Source organism: Sceloporus occidentalis, unplaced genomic scaffold, assembly GCF_023333645.1.
Source record: "Sceloporus occidentalis isolate IW3139 unplaced genomic scaffold, rSceOcc1.0.p SCAF_4, whole genome shotgun sequence".
Lineage (NCBI taxonomy): Eukaryota > Metazoa > Chordata > Lepidosauria > Squamata > Phrynosomatidae > Sceloporus > Sceloporus occidentalis.
Window position 1 is genome coordinate 158,662,270 of NW_028316984.1, and position 13,854 is coordinate 158,676,123.

The 13,854-nt window shown below is 40.4% G+C and overlaps 1 protein-coding gene across 6 annotated transcripts in view; it reads left to right on the forward strand.

Annotated features, from left to right (window-relative positions):
• NPAS3 (neuronal PAS domain protein 3) overlaps nt 1-13,854 on the forward strand; it is a 948,130-nt gene that overhangs the window by 905,210 nt on the left and 29,066 nt on the right. The window lies entirely within an intron of this gene.

The window sequence follows — 13,854 nt, forward strand, 5'->3', positions numbered from 1 at the left end:
TCCAGATCAGTCTAAAGAATCATAAGTTTTCATGATGTAGCTCTCCGAGTTTTGCAAGTTTTACTGGTTGGTATCACTTCCATGTCCACTGATTCCATTCTTTTCAGGGGACTATTTTGTAGCAGTTCCTGAATCTGCAGTGGGACTCTTCCAAATGTTTTATAGGGGGGGAAAAACCACTTTTGGTTTGAAAGGCATGTTTTCTCCTCTCTACACCTACAAATTATTAGAAAGTAATCCAGGATGACAGAAATATTTTTGGATTGATTAAAAAAATACCAGAAGTACAGGAGCAAATACAGCCACTACAGACCAATTTGCCCCATTTGGAGTTGCCCTCTGATTTGCTTGAAGGCCTGAAAGCTTGTAAGAGGAATGTGTTTCAGCAAAGATGTAAAAATTGGCCCTTCACTTGGATTTTTGGTCATGGCTACAAACTATGCTTAATTAGCATGGCACAACTTAGAGCAGGAATGGGTAACTATGGCTATCCACAACTTGTTGGACTGTCCCAGCCCATCAGGCATGGTCAGGATAGCAAACAATGGGGAATGCTATAGTTGCCCACCCCAACTTAGAGATAGATAATTGAATTCTGTGTTGTGTAGCTCTTCCCATTCTTTGTAGTGTGGAGCATAAGAACCCCCTGGTCCATTTTCTGTTGTTTGCTGAAATGGCAGTGGTTCTTAAGGGTAATTTAAGCTGGAGATGGTATAGGTTGAATGTGCGGCCCAAAAAGCATGTGGTCTACCACTGACTAGAACAATTTCCTCCTGAGTTGTATTTATATTTCTGTAGCTTCAGCAAAAGGAAAAAAATATCCCTGGAGAGCTTTATTGAAATTAACATTTTGATGTCCAAGCATTTCTTGTTGTGAATTAACATAAGACATACCACAAATACAAAGGACTCAAAGGTTTAGGCTTAGGCCCTGTGAGGACATCTTAATAACTGATATGCAGACAACAGGCAGATTAGAACCTTGGCAACAGCCAGTGGAGGCAAAGCCAAGGAAAGATGGGTGTTTTAGATACCCAAAATAGAAACAAGGAGTGTCCTTAATGAAATTAAGATAGTGTCCTATGGGAGAGATAGTGCTTGGTGACTAGTGGAGTCACAGTTAACCAGAAGGGTTGAATGATACAAAAGATTAAAAAAGGTTCTACGAGATTTAGGAGATTATCAAACTGGAGTTGGTCGCTCTCCTGTCCTTCTCCTGGCTGCACAAAAGAGTTTCAGAGACATCGTGCTTATTCTGTCATTCAAGTGGAATTGTATTAACATGAACTCCCATTAATACAAAATGCCAAGACAATTCCGCTTTAGTGATGGGATGGTAGGATAAGCACAACATTGTCGGAAAGCCTTTTGCGTGGTCACGGTCAATCATGCTTTCCAGGTGGGACAATGTCCAGATAAGCATGGCATCATGTGAAAGTCCTTCCTGCAATCCCATGGGAAGGGAGAAACAAAGGTCCAAAACACACTGCAGAAATAATCCAGTTTGAGACCACTTTTAACTGCCCTGGCTCAGCGCTAGAAAATTCTGGGAACTGTAATCTGGTGAAACATTTAGCCTTCTCTGTCAGAGAGCTCTGGTGCCACAAGAAACTACAGTTCCCAGGATTCCCTAGCATTGGTCTCAAATTGGATTATTTCTGCAGTGTGGACTGGACCAAAGACAGGAAAAGGTTAGGACATTCCCTGTATGATAATCTCCTTAGTCTATAAGAGAACATATATAAAATTATAAGGAAACAATTACAAGGACAAGTTAAAGAAACTGTTAAATCATGTAACTAATAAAGTATTTATACACCGTATCCATTGTGAACACCATCCATTAAGAGAGAAACTGTATTCAGCCTGACTTGTAAATAAATGTATTACTTTGTTTCAATAAGCAGTAGTCTGAAGTGATTTCAGAAACATACTAAAAAGGCTACTAACCTTGAGCAAAAGTCTTTCAGGTTTGGGACACATTAGAGCAGTGGTTCTCAAACTGTGCTCTTTACGAGATTTTGGACTTCAGCTCCCAGACTATTGGCCAAAATGGCTGAGGCTTCTGGGAGCTGAAGTCCAAAATCTCTTAAAGGGCACAGTTTGGGGACCACTGCGCTAGATAGTGGATGTGTGGCTGCCCAAGAATAGTTGGTGCCAAGCTGAGAGGAATTTGAAACCCAGAGTGCTGGCATCTAAGGAGAGTTATAGTGCCAGAGACACTTAAGAGAGTCCCAAGTTTGAGTCCTAAAGTGAAGAATTAGTGAGATAACAGCCATCACCTTCACAAATTGGTGGCAGTGGTGGAATAAAAAAATACTCATTGTGCTGCCATATGAGAGAAGTAGTTGGGTGGGTGAGGCTGATCTTCATAATTGAAAGGGGTGACACACATTAAAAAGGAACAAAAGGTTCTGAGAGATTTTGGCAATGCCACGTTGTCACTGTCACACATGACATTAGACCTATAAATTCATGCTTGAAAAGTTTTTTAAAATGTCAGAAATCAGATATCCAAGCACAAATCTCTTCATCTTGAATCTTTTGGCAAATGGCCTGTGCTCTCATATCAAGGGATTCTTCTTCCAGTTTAAATCAGTCTGTTCTAAATTGAACTCAGGCCTGTCTTGTCTAATGCATTGTTGTCTTGTTTTTAAAGTCTCTGATACACAATTGTCAAGAAATCTTGTAAAGTTCACTCAGAGTAGTCCTGAGTACAGTAAGTGCTTTGCCAAAGTCAACTGTAGTTGATTTATGTACGGTATTATATATCAAAAATATTATTGAGAAATTCTCTCACATTGATCATTCTGATTTCTTCTTCATAACTTTACTATCAAATGTTCACTGTGAAGAGAACTGTGTAGTTTTTTAAACCATGACTAGCAACCGTGGATCCTTTTGTTATATAGGCATCAGCTTATATTAAACTGAGAGACTTGGGGTTTAGATTTTTTTTTTCCTATTTGTTGCTATACGTGAGTTCCTAGTGTCAGTTTGTATTTGGCCACCTGAGTATATATTAAAGTGTTTCTCCTTATGTGTTGTTCTCACAAAGAGCTTTTAAAAAAGTCTGCACTAGAACAGTTTTTTTGCCAACTACACTTAAGAAAAAAATAGAATAATTTTTAAACATCCATTTTAGGTTCACATTGTAATTTGTTCACTTCAGGTGTAGCCTGTTGCTTGATCTCTTTTTAAAGAATTGCTGATCTGGAATTGGTCATTGGCATGTTTTACAGTCTAATAAATAAAATGATTGGTAGCAGATTTGTGCTTTGGATTGTCAAATACAAAAGGTGTTCTGTGGTATTTTAAAATAGCAAACAGCACAGAAGACTACCAGCAAACACTGAAAGAAGAATTTTAAGAAATCTGATTTGATTTGTGGCTGTGATGGTGCAGAAAAATTATTGCTCTGGTCTCAAATATAGTGAGTGATATAATAAACAAAATGGTATGAGTTATGATTCTGTGGCAATACCTATCCCATTAGGTTGTCATAAATCCAGGTTTTGCTATGTGGGTTCAACTCCTGTAACACAAATTTTGTATCTTTGTTTATTTGCAGTGAGATTGCTTTGCTTTGTTTTGCTTATTATAAATTTGATTTATAAGAAATAGGAAAGGAAATACACATTTCAAAATGGATACATCTTACTGCTGGTTCCCATTCCTCAAAGGTAAACTGAGAACCGGGACTTGTTAAAGGAGAATTTGGGCCTGCAAACTGTCCTTAAATGTATAGATTCATCTTGTGTTTACCACAAACACCAGTGGAAAATGTTCTACTGTGTGGATAAATAACATTACTCCAACATTTATATGTATGTCTTAAAGTCGTCTGTTGACTTATGGCAATGCCATGAATTTCGTAGGGTTATCTTAGGCAAAGAACATTCAGAGATCATTTTCCCAGTTCTTTCTTTTGAAATATGACCTACACTACCTGGTATTTGTTGGTGGTCCCCCATCCGCATACTAACCAGGGCTAACCTGGCTTAGCTTCCAAGATCAGACAGAATTTGATGCCAAAAGCAAAATGGGCATTCTGTAAAATACTTGGATTTGTGAATGTTGGTACAACTTTTTCTCCATGGCAGACAGGGTAATTTCTAATGGCTGGGCAAATCAGGAAGCCTAACTTACAGGCCTTCTTCGAAGACTAAATGGGATAATTGTGGGGCATTTGAAATGATAGCATATAGCCATCCACAAATGTTGGTGGGGGGGCAAAACCTGGGCACCCACCAGAGAGCACTTTACCAATGACTTCCTGAAGCCAGCTTTCTGGAATTACCTGACTCCTATGTCAGTATTGGCCAGCCTAATTTGTAGACATGTCTAGAGTGCCAGCATGGTGTAATGGCTTGAGCATTCAGATGTGACTGAGACCAGGGTTCAAATCCCCACTCAGCCATGAAAACCCATTGGGTGACCTTGGGCAAGTTACACAGTCTCAGCCCTCAGAAAACCCTATGATAGATTCACCTTAAGGTGGAAATGACTTGAAAGCACACCACCACAACAACAAATGTTGCCTTTGTCAACCTGCCATCATGGTGCAGAGATAAAGGGCCAAGTAACGGAGCCAGGTTGGGGCAACTGTGAGCCAGGATATTCTGGGCTGTGCCAAGAGTATGCTAGTCATTGCAGACAAGGCCTGTCTCACATTCCCCAGCAGTTTCATCTATGTCTTCACACTATCTCTATATTTGGTGCTTTTCCATAGGAAAGCATTGTCCTTATTTTACCTTTGTGGAAAATACTGGAGTTTTATTTTAAAAGTCTGGGAGGACACAATCCTATTTCTTTAGAAAAGCATTCCAGGATTATTATTTTTTTAAATTTTATTTTGGACTTCCCTCTCCAAAAGCCGAGAGTGCTATATTTGGAGATCTGTATAATGGCAGACACCTCTTTCCATATTGCCTGAACAGTGATAGAACTCTGACAGTGGTAGGGAAAAAGGGGAAGAGTATACTGGAGACTTTGGTATATGAAGTACGAAGCTACCTCATTTCTCCTAAACATTCTACAAAATGGGGAAAATACTATGCAAATCCTGGAGTTACTGTATTTGTAAGGGAAAGGAAACAAAACACCTGCCCTCTGTCTTCCAAAATGGATAGCCCAAGCCTTGGTAGAACTTTGATGTGGTAGTTTCTCCATCACAGACTCCTTGTCCTCATTTCAGATTCTCAGGGGCCAGCCCAGTCCAGAGTCCACCACACTGAGTAGAACTATACTAGAATTCTTCCAGTTTGGAGTCATGCACAAGTCCTTCAAACAAAAGTGGGAAGCTTTGTCCCACCATATGTTTTGGACTACAGCCCTCATAATCCCTTACCCATGCTGGACAGAGCTGATGGAAGTGGCATGCCAACATAACTAGGGAGGGCAAATTTCCATCTCAGTTAAAATTGGCAGTGGTCAAACCACTTCTAAAAAAACCCCTCCCTAGATCCCCTGGAGAGAAATAACTACAGACCGGTCTCCCTATTACCATTCTTGGGCAAGGTGATCGAGAGAGCAGTGGCCTTCCAACTCCAAGCTGTCTTGGATAAAACCGTTTATCTGGACCCATTTCAAACCGGCTTTAGGGCGGGATACGGAGTGGAGACAGCCATGGTCGCCTTAATCAATGATCTCCGTCTGGGCACAGACAGGGGAAGTGTGACCCTACTAGTGCTCTTGGACATCTCAGCAGCTTTCGATATCATCGACCATGGTATCATTCTGGAATGCCTGAGGGAGTTGGGTATAGGGGGCACTGCACTCCATTGGCTCAGATCCTACCTCTCGGGCAGGTTCCAGGTGGTGAGGCTGGGGGACAGTTGCTCTTCTAGAAAAGAGCTAACATCTGGCATCCCCCAAGGTGCCATCTTGTCCCCCATGCTGTTTAACAATTACATGAAACTGCTGGAAGAGATCATCCGGAGACATGGGGCGTGGGGTTATCAGTACGCTGATGACACCCAAATATGCTTCTCTATGTCCCCGACTGTTACAGTGACTAAGGATGACATCTCCCCTCTGAATCCCTGCCTTGAGTCAGTAATGGGCTGGATGAGGAAAAACAAACTCAGGCTGAATCCAGAGAAAACTGAGGTACTTGCCATAGGATCCTTAGGCCCGGGGAAGGAAATTTGTCAACCACTCCTAGACGGGGTCACACTTCCCCTGAAGGACGAAGTTCGCAGTTTGGGAGCACTTCTGGATCCGTCTCTATGTTAGTCATCTCAAGTAGATGCAACGGCCAGAAGTGCTTGGTGATACGTCAACTGCAACCCTACTTCGACTGAAAGGACCTTGAAACTGTAGTGCATGCTTTGGTAATCTCTCGTCTTGATTTCTGCAGTGCGCTCTACATGGGGCTACCCTTGTATCAAGTCCAGAAGCTCCAATTAGTGCAAAATGTGGCAGCCAGGTTGGTCACCAGTTCCTCGAGATTTGACCACATAACACCTATTCTGAAAGATCTACACTGGCTTCCAATTAGCTTCCGGGCACAATACAAGGTGTTGGTTATTACCTTTAAAGCCCTACATGGCTTGGGCCTGAGTTACTTACAGGAATGTATCTCCCTATACAATCCGCCCCGCACTCTTAGAACAAATGGGAAGAAATTGTTAGAGATATCAGCACCTAAATATGTTTCTACTTCCCAAAAAGCATTTAGTATAGCTGCCCCCACACTATGGAATGGACTCCCGGAGGAGATCCGCCTTGCTACATCCCTGGAAACTTTCAGGAAGGCGGTTAAGACAGAGCTTTTTCGACGTGCATACCCACCTGAGTTTCTATGAATTACAGACTGTTTCTGTATGGAACGAGAGCATCTGACCCCATGATTGTTGATTTTATGTTTTTAACTGAGGTTTTAACTTGTGTGATAATAATATTGTAATGTTTTAATTGTATTTTTTAAACTCTGTTGTGATCCCGCCTCGATCCAATTGGGAGAGGCAGGAAGATATCGATAAACTCTATTATTATTATTATTATTATTATTATTATTAACTAGAGAGCCAAGGATTTCTCACTGGTGCTCTCAAAATGCATGTCCACAAACACAAGAAGCTAATGCATAGCTTCCCTTCCTTTTTCATCTCCCCTTGAAGACTAATGGTCCATCTTTTCTCAGACATCAGTGTGAAACAGATTATTTATGCATTTGAAGCATTTATGCCTCACCCTTTAGCAAAAAACAAACAAACAAACCAAGTTCTCCCAGAGCACTGTTCAAATAGTTTGACACTCCCTGCCCTTCAGCTTACAGTCAAAATAAGACACAGCACAGCAGAGAAAAGAATGGGGAGGGAGGAGGAGAAAAATTAAGTGCAACAGCAGCTTGGTCCAACCACAATGGAATTAGGTTTTGCTGTTCTTTTGATCCTTCTGTGGGCAGAGCAGTGGCAGCTGGAAAGCTGGAGTGAGGGCTTCTCAGCAGCTACTGGAGCCCTGGGACAAGGAAAGTGTGCCTGGTTGATCCTCTTCTGTGGCAAAAGCATCAGCCCTTGGAAAAGCTGGAGGGAAGGGCTGTCAGATGCTACAAGGGTTCAGGCACTATTAGCAGGTAAATGAACAGCAAGCACAGAAGAGCTTTCATTGGGTGTCCTTGTGTGTTGTGGGGGGGGGAGATAACCTTGGGGGGCAGTGATCCTTGGTGTGCAAAAAGGAACATCCCAAGTAGACAAGTGCCCTTCCTTTATTTAATGAAACATTGGAGGTTATGAAAAGCTTGTCACTAAGAGATGACAGACACACAGCATATGGTAGGGATATATATACATATATATATATATATATATATATATATATATATCTCCAAGAAACACAGCTTACTGGCATTCCCACACTCATCCTAAACTGTGTTTACATGTATATTCAACATCTTGCACATTAATTTTTTGCATCAGAGAGAGAGAGAGAGAGAGACTATGATTTCTTCAATATGTTCCTATCAGGTGGAGTTAATTGAAAATTCTTTTTAACTAGGGAATGAAGTATTTCGGCACAAAAATGTATAGTAATATATATTTTACTTCTGCATGACATTACACAGATGTTCTGTCATGAAATTCTGTAGTGTTAACATGCATATGCATCCACATACAGGTTTGATTTAGCTGGATGGCATCTTGATCAATAAAACAACAGCATCCTGGGTATGTCTGGCATTGCTTTTCAGTCCCCAGAAGCAGCAAAATCCCTAAAGTGGTGAAATGCCAGCAGTGCGTAGTAATATATACAGCTGCCTCACACCAGGACAGATTGTTTGCCCATCTAGCCAATGTTGTTTGCTCTGACTGACAGTAATTCTCCAGGGTCACAGCTAGAAGGCTTCTCTACTAGTTGCTGTCTGAACTCTTTAACAGAAGATGCCAGAGATTGAACCTGGAACCCTCTGCATGCAAAGCATGTTGTACCACTAAGGTATGGTACATAAGATGCTATGGTGCATTTTATAACACAATTTTATAACACAATACCATCTTAAATACAGCCAATCTCACCTGATTTTGGGAGCTGAACTGGGTCAAGCCTGGTTGGTTTGTACATGGGTGGTATCTCAAGGTAGAAACAGCAACGGTGAAACTCTTTGAATGTTGACACTACTGGGCTAGTTGACCAATAGTTTGGCTCAGTATAAGGCAGTTTCCTGTGTGCCTAGAAATACCACCCCACACTTTTCTCCCAGAATAAACAGTCCCACTGGAGACTCACTCTGATAACTCCGTCATCAGCTGGTTCCACCTGGGAAGGCACAATGCTGAGTGATTGATTCTCAGTCTGGGAAATAGGTCATGGGTCTCTAACTGTCATAAAAATTTGCAATTCCTCTTTGCAGTTTCATATTCAGCACTGTGCTGTAAGATCTGATACAGATACACATACTGTTTTGAAAGGGGCATGCAGGGTCAATGAAAAAGAATTTGGTTGAAATTGTGACAGAAACAATACTAGTGATGGAAATGAGTTTTATTTTAAATATCAACACAAATGACCTGACAATGGCAAATGCAGCTACCAGACTGAATGTGGATCTGAACAGCCTAAGGATCAGAACCTATTAATTGGGTTTTGTTTCAAACTGTTTGCAGTTATAGTGGAACATGATGGATTAAGTTTTGTTCAGTTCAGAGGATTTAGTTTGGCTCAGTTCAGACTCAGTATTCAAGGAGATCTGTAGTCTCTTTTCCAAATACATATTGGAGAAAGGAAGCATATTACATCAAAGTGTGCCACTAAAGGTGCTTCTTCTCCACCTAAGGCATTTCCACCAAAATATACTGTTAGTTACAGACAAAAGACTGTTTCAGTGTATTGTTGTATTTAATCAGGGGGGAAATCATTAGGCGATCTCTCCTAATGCCTCTCCTTCACCACGTTGAGTTCAGCCCAGAGATACAATGAATGGGACAGCAATCAATAGAGATGAATGATTTCTCTGTATAATTCAGTTCCATTGAGTTTAGTAGGATTCTTGTGTGTTGCATTATGCACCGACTTTGTTGTTTTGGAATCAACTAGAGGAGGAGGTTCAGTGCTGAAGAAACAAGCACTCATTCGGGATCAAATCTGTTTGATATTAAGCAATCGCTTCCAAGCACTGCTTGGAACATACATATAAGAGATAAGTAGGCTTTAAATATGGCATATCTTAAAGTTTTGCCCTTTGGTGTTAATGCCAACATCAAACACATAGCAACTCTTCATAAAACAATGCTTTGCATCATGTGTTTACTACAGGATTATTTATCATGTAATTTCTAGATAGCCATTTAAAAGCAGTATATTTCCAAGCATTTACAGATTTGTAATATTTCCCCCCAGAAAGCTGAAGTGTGATAAAATAAGACAGATAATGATAAATAAGGATGTGAGTAAGCCTAGCTGGAAGGAGCAAAGTATACTATTAATGTCCCTCCTGTGAAGTTAAATCTTATTTCTTTTAGCTGTTTCTTCATTAGTTAATGAGGTCTCACAAAAATGAGTTTTTAAAATTGTGTTCTCACATCTTTGCCTGTAGAAAAATTTTAAAATATTCATAAGAAACATTGTCATCAATAGGTGCGGTATAAATTTAAGCATTACCTCAGATGTATGTGTGGAAGAGGTACATGTAAAATGGACAAAGCATTCAGATAGTCAGTTCTTAGAGTTTTTTTAAAAAAAATGGGGCATTCTTAGATATTTTTAAATGGGGGAGTTAGTTATCCTTTAAGGAAAAGTATACATAACAATAACAGTTTCAAACTGATTGTCATAGCTGGAATGATATGTGGTTTCCTGGGTAACTGATCAGTTAAGAAATTGCCAGTGGAAAAAAGAGATTTCCAGTTTCTAATAAACATAAGAAACCTGTGCAGATTGTCTGGGACTAACTTCTCTTGGTTTTTGTTCTGCTTTGGTAACAATTATCAGTGGACAAACTGGTAATCTCCTAAAAAAAAAATATACCCTGCTCCTCTAGTTGGCACAGACTCTGGTTACTATATCATTTCAAAGGCCCTTTAAAATTGACTACAAAGATTAATCCTCTCCTCTTATAACAAACAAACCAGTGAGTTCCACTCAATTCAAAGTTGTTCTCTAAGGACAGAAGATGTATTTAAATATGGATGATTCTTATTATTTAACTAAGTGAAATGATTGCATGTCATTATCATGCCTAAATGCATATAGGTCTTGACACTTTATAGTTAGCAGACCAAACCCTTCTATTCCCAAATAATTTCCCCTTGTTCTCAACAAATCTCAGGGAACAGCTAAATTAGTTACGATGGCCTTATTTTCTTCTGTTGCTTCAAAGCGATTTACCCTCATGCCAGTACTGCTCTGTAAATCATTTGGGTTGCCAACAGAAACTGAGGGTCGGACTCAATCCACTGGAGGTACTGTTGATACATGGTTTGTCAGCCTAGCTGAACCACCCAGAAAATATGTTCTGGAATGAGTGTCATTCTCCTTGATGTAACTGGTCCACAACTTGGGGGTGTTCATTATTCCACCTTACTAGCTCAAGTGGTCTCTGTTCTCTGAAAGATGCCTTATACTTTCCAGCTGATATAGCAGCTGCACCTTTACTTCAGTGATGATATTTTGGCTACAGTTAACCACAGTCTGAAAAACTCCTGTTTATTTTCTTGTAAATGGCTGGTATGTAAAACTTTGAAAATTGTCTAGAAATTGTAGTTGGTACAAAATAGGGCACCAAGATTATTGAACAGGTTTTGATGATATTGTTGTCGTTGTGTGCCTTCAAATCATTTCTGTCTTATGCAACCCTAAGGCAAACCTAACATGTGGTTTTCTTGGCATGTTCCTTCGGAGAGGGGTTTGCCATTGTCATCCTCTGAGGCTGAGAGAGGGTGACTTCCCCAAGATCACCTAGTGAGTTTCCATGGCTGACCTGGGATTTTGAACCCTAGTATGCCAGTGTCCTAGCCCATCTGGCTCTCTCTTTGATGTTATTATATCAATGCTTTGTCAGCTATGCTGGCTTCTAGGCCATTTTTGGGCCCAAATCAGAGTTCAAGTATTTAATTACCCAAAGTTCTTTTTAGCTTGGGAACAGGTTTTCTGAAATATTTAAGCTTATCACATGGCACTTGCAGGAATGGGAACAGAGCCGGGGGGAATGAGTGTTACTGTATGGGAGAATGTTGCTGATGTGGCTGGGAATTCCCAAGCCATTCTCCAGCAGTTCCTGGCAGCCGATTTTGAAGGATGATTTTGAACCATTCTTCAAAATCGGCTGTCATGGAACGGCTGGGGAACGGTGTGGGGACTCCCAGTAGCATCAATGGCATTCTCCCGTCCAGTAACTCCCGTTCTCCCCTGTTCCATTCTGTTCTGTTCCTGCAAGTGTCGTGCAATAAGCTTAATTTTTTTTCTCCAAAATATATCAATGTATATCTTCTCAAATCTGCCCGTAGTGCTCCTGCCAAGTAAAGTTAGGTGGGTGGCAACCAGTGAAAAGTCCCTCATATTGGTAGCATCAGACCTGTGAGATAGTTTTCCCAAAGAGGCTTGCCTATACCTTCATTATAGCCTTTTTATTGCTAAATTAAGATCTGCTTTTTCAACTTGGCATTCTTCTTAATTTATTATACGCTTGTGCTCCCATATTGATTTTATATTTCCAGCTGACGGTAAAAATATTTTTATGCTGCAGTTATTTGGTTTTCTAATTGTATTTATCCTTTTAATTTTTTTTTAAAAAGCCACCTAGAGAATATATGCTCTTGGGTAATTAATATAAATTGTGGCTAAATAAATGTTGGCATCCAGCAGTTAAAGTCAGAGAAGGAACTCAACAGATTTTTTTACTTATTTAGAGAGAACTCAGTAAGTCAAGGACAGTAGCAATTACACTGAGCTTTCCATTCATGTAAGGAAAGCATATGCAGTTTTCAAGAACTAGGAGGATTGTGTTGCTCCCTGGAAGGTTGCTTCTCCCCATTTTTATCCCCTGTTCCCAACTTTTCTTATACCATTTTTTCCTAGAAAAAAATAACTAAAAATGGCAAAGAGTGCCCTCAATGCCTCAGGATGGCTTCACTAGCCCAATTTACCCCCACTTTGAGCAGATTTAGTCTTTTCCTAAAATGCAGAAGTGAATTTCTTCAAAGAAAGTTTCCTGTGGGACTAAAACAGGTCTTGGAAGGAAAGAGGGTGAAACAGCCCATTTTTACCTGGGTAGATGGGGGGAAAAACATTGCAGGCCACATTTTGACTATCCCTGATTACAAGTGTTATTTTGTTGAATATTTTGCAAGCCCAGTGTTATAACATCATAAGCTCCTACTGGTTATTCAACACAATGTGAACTTCATTGTCATATGCAATAACAAAATGAATGCTGCATCCCAAAAGATGCAAACAGCTAAGACTAGAGAGCATCAAAAAGGTGGATAAATATATGCAGTGTACTCTTAGAGAATAAAACATTTATATGAACCAGCTAAATAGCCTAAAGGAACCAGATCCTGTCTGATCTTGGAAGGTAAGGAGGGTCAGGTCTGGTCAGTACTTGGATGGAGACCACCAATGAATACCAGATTCTGTAGGCTATGTCTCAGAGGGAGGAATTGCCAAAACCACCTTTGAGGATTCCTTGGCTAAGAAAACTCTATGAAATTCATGGGGTTGCATTAGTTGACAAGCAGCTTGAAGACACACACACACACACACAATCTAGAAATCATTCTAGAAAGATGTCACTAACCAGAATTGTGCTGCTGCTGTGAATCCTTGGGCTGCTGTTGTGAGGTGAGGAGGCAGAGAGAGGAAAGTGTCTGGATAGCCAGGGCTGCCTCTCCATCCCTCTGCAGTTTACACACAAGAGAGTCAGAGGAATGTCATCTGTCTTTGTAGTGAACTGTGGGGAAATGGAGAGAGTACCACTGTACCCCCTACCCAATCACTTCCTACCCTCTCCTCTGCTGTTGTTTAATATCAGCAGCAGTGGCTCCACAGGGATTGGCTGCTATGACAGATATGGCAGAGGCATAGAAGTACATGGACCAAAGGTTCCACACACCTTATGCAGGATTGCAGCCACTGATGTTCAAGAGAAAGGATTCTGCCATGGTTTCACTAACTGGCTTTGAGTCAACTTCTTGCCTTGAAGTCATCTGTAAAATGGGATAAATGGTTCAATGTCAGAGATAACCAACTAGATCAAAACCAACTGCTAATCTGTCAATGACTTTATAAACACAAGCAGTGAGTCCTTGACCACTACTCTTCTCCTTGAGTCATCATTATAGTGATCTTTTGCTGATTCGTGTATTAACAGTACATAAAGGTATTTAAAAGATAGATATTCTCTATCTGTTATAA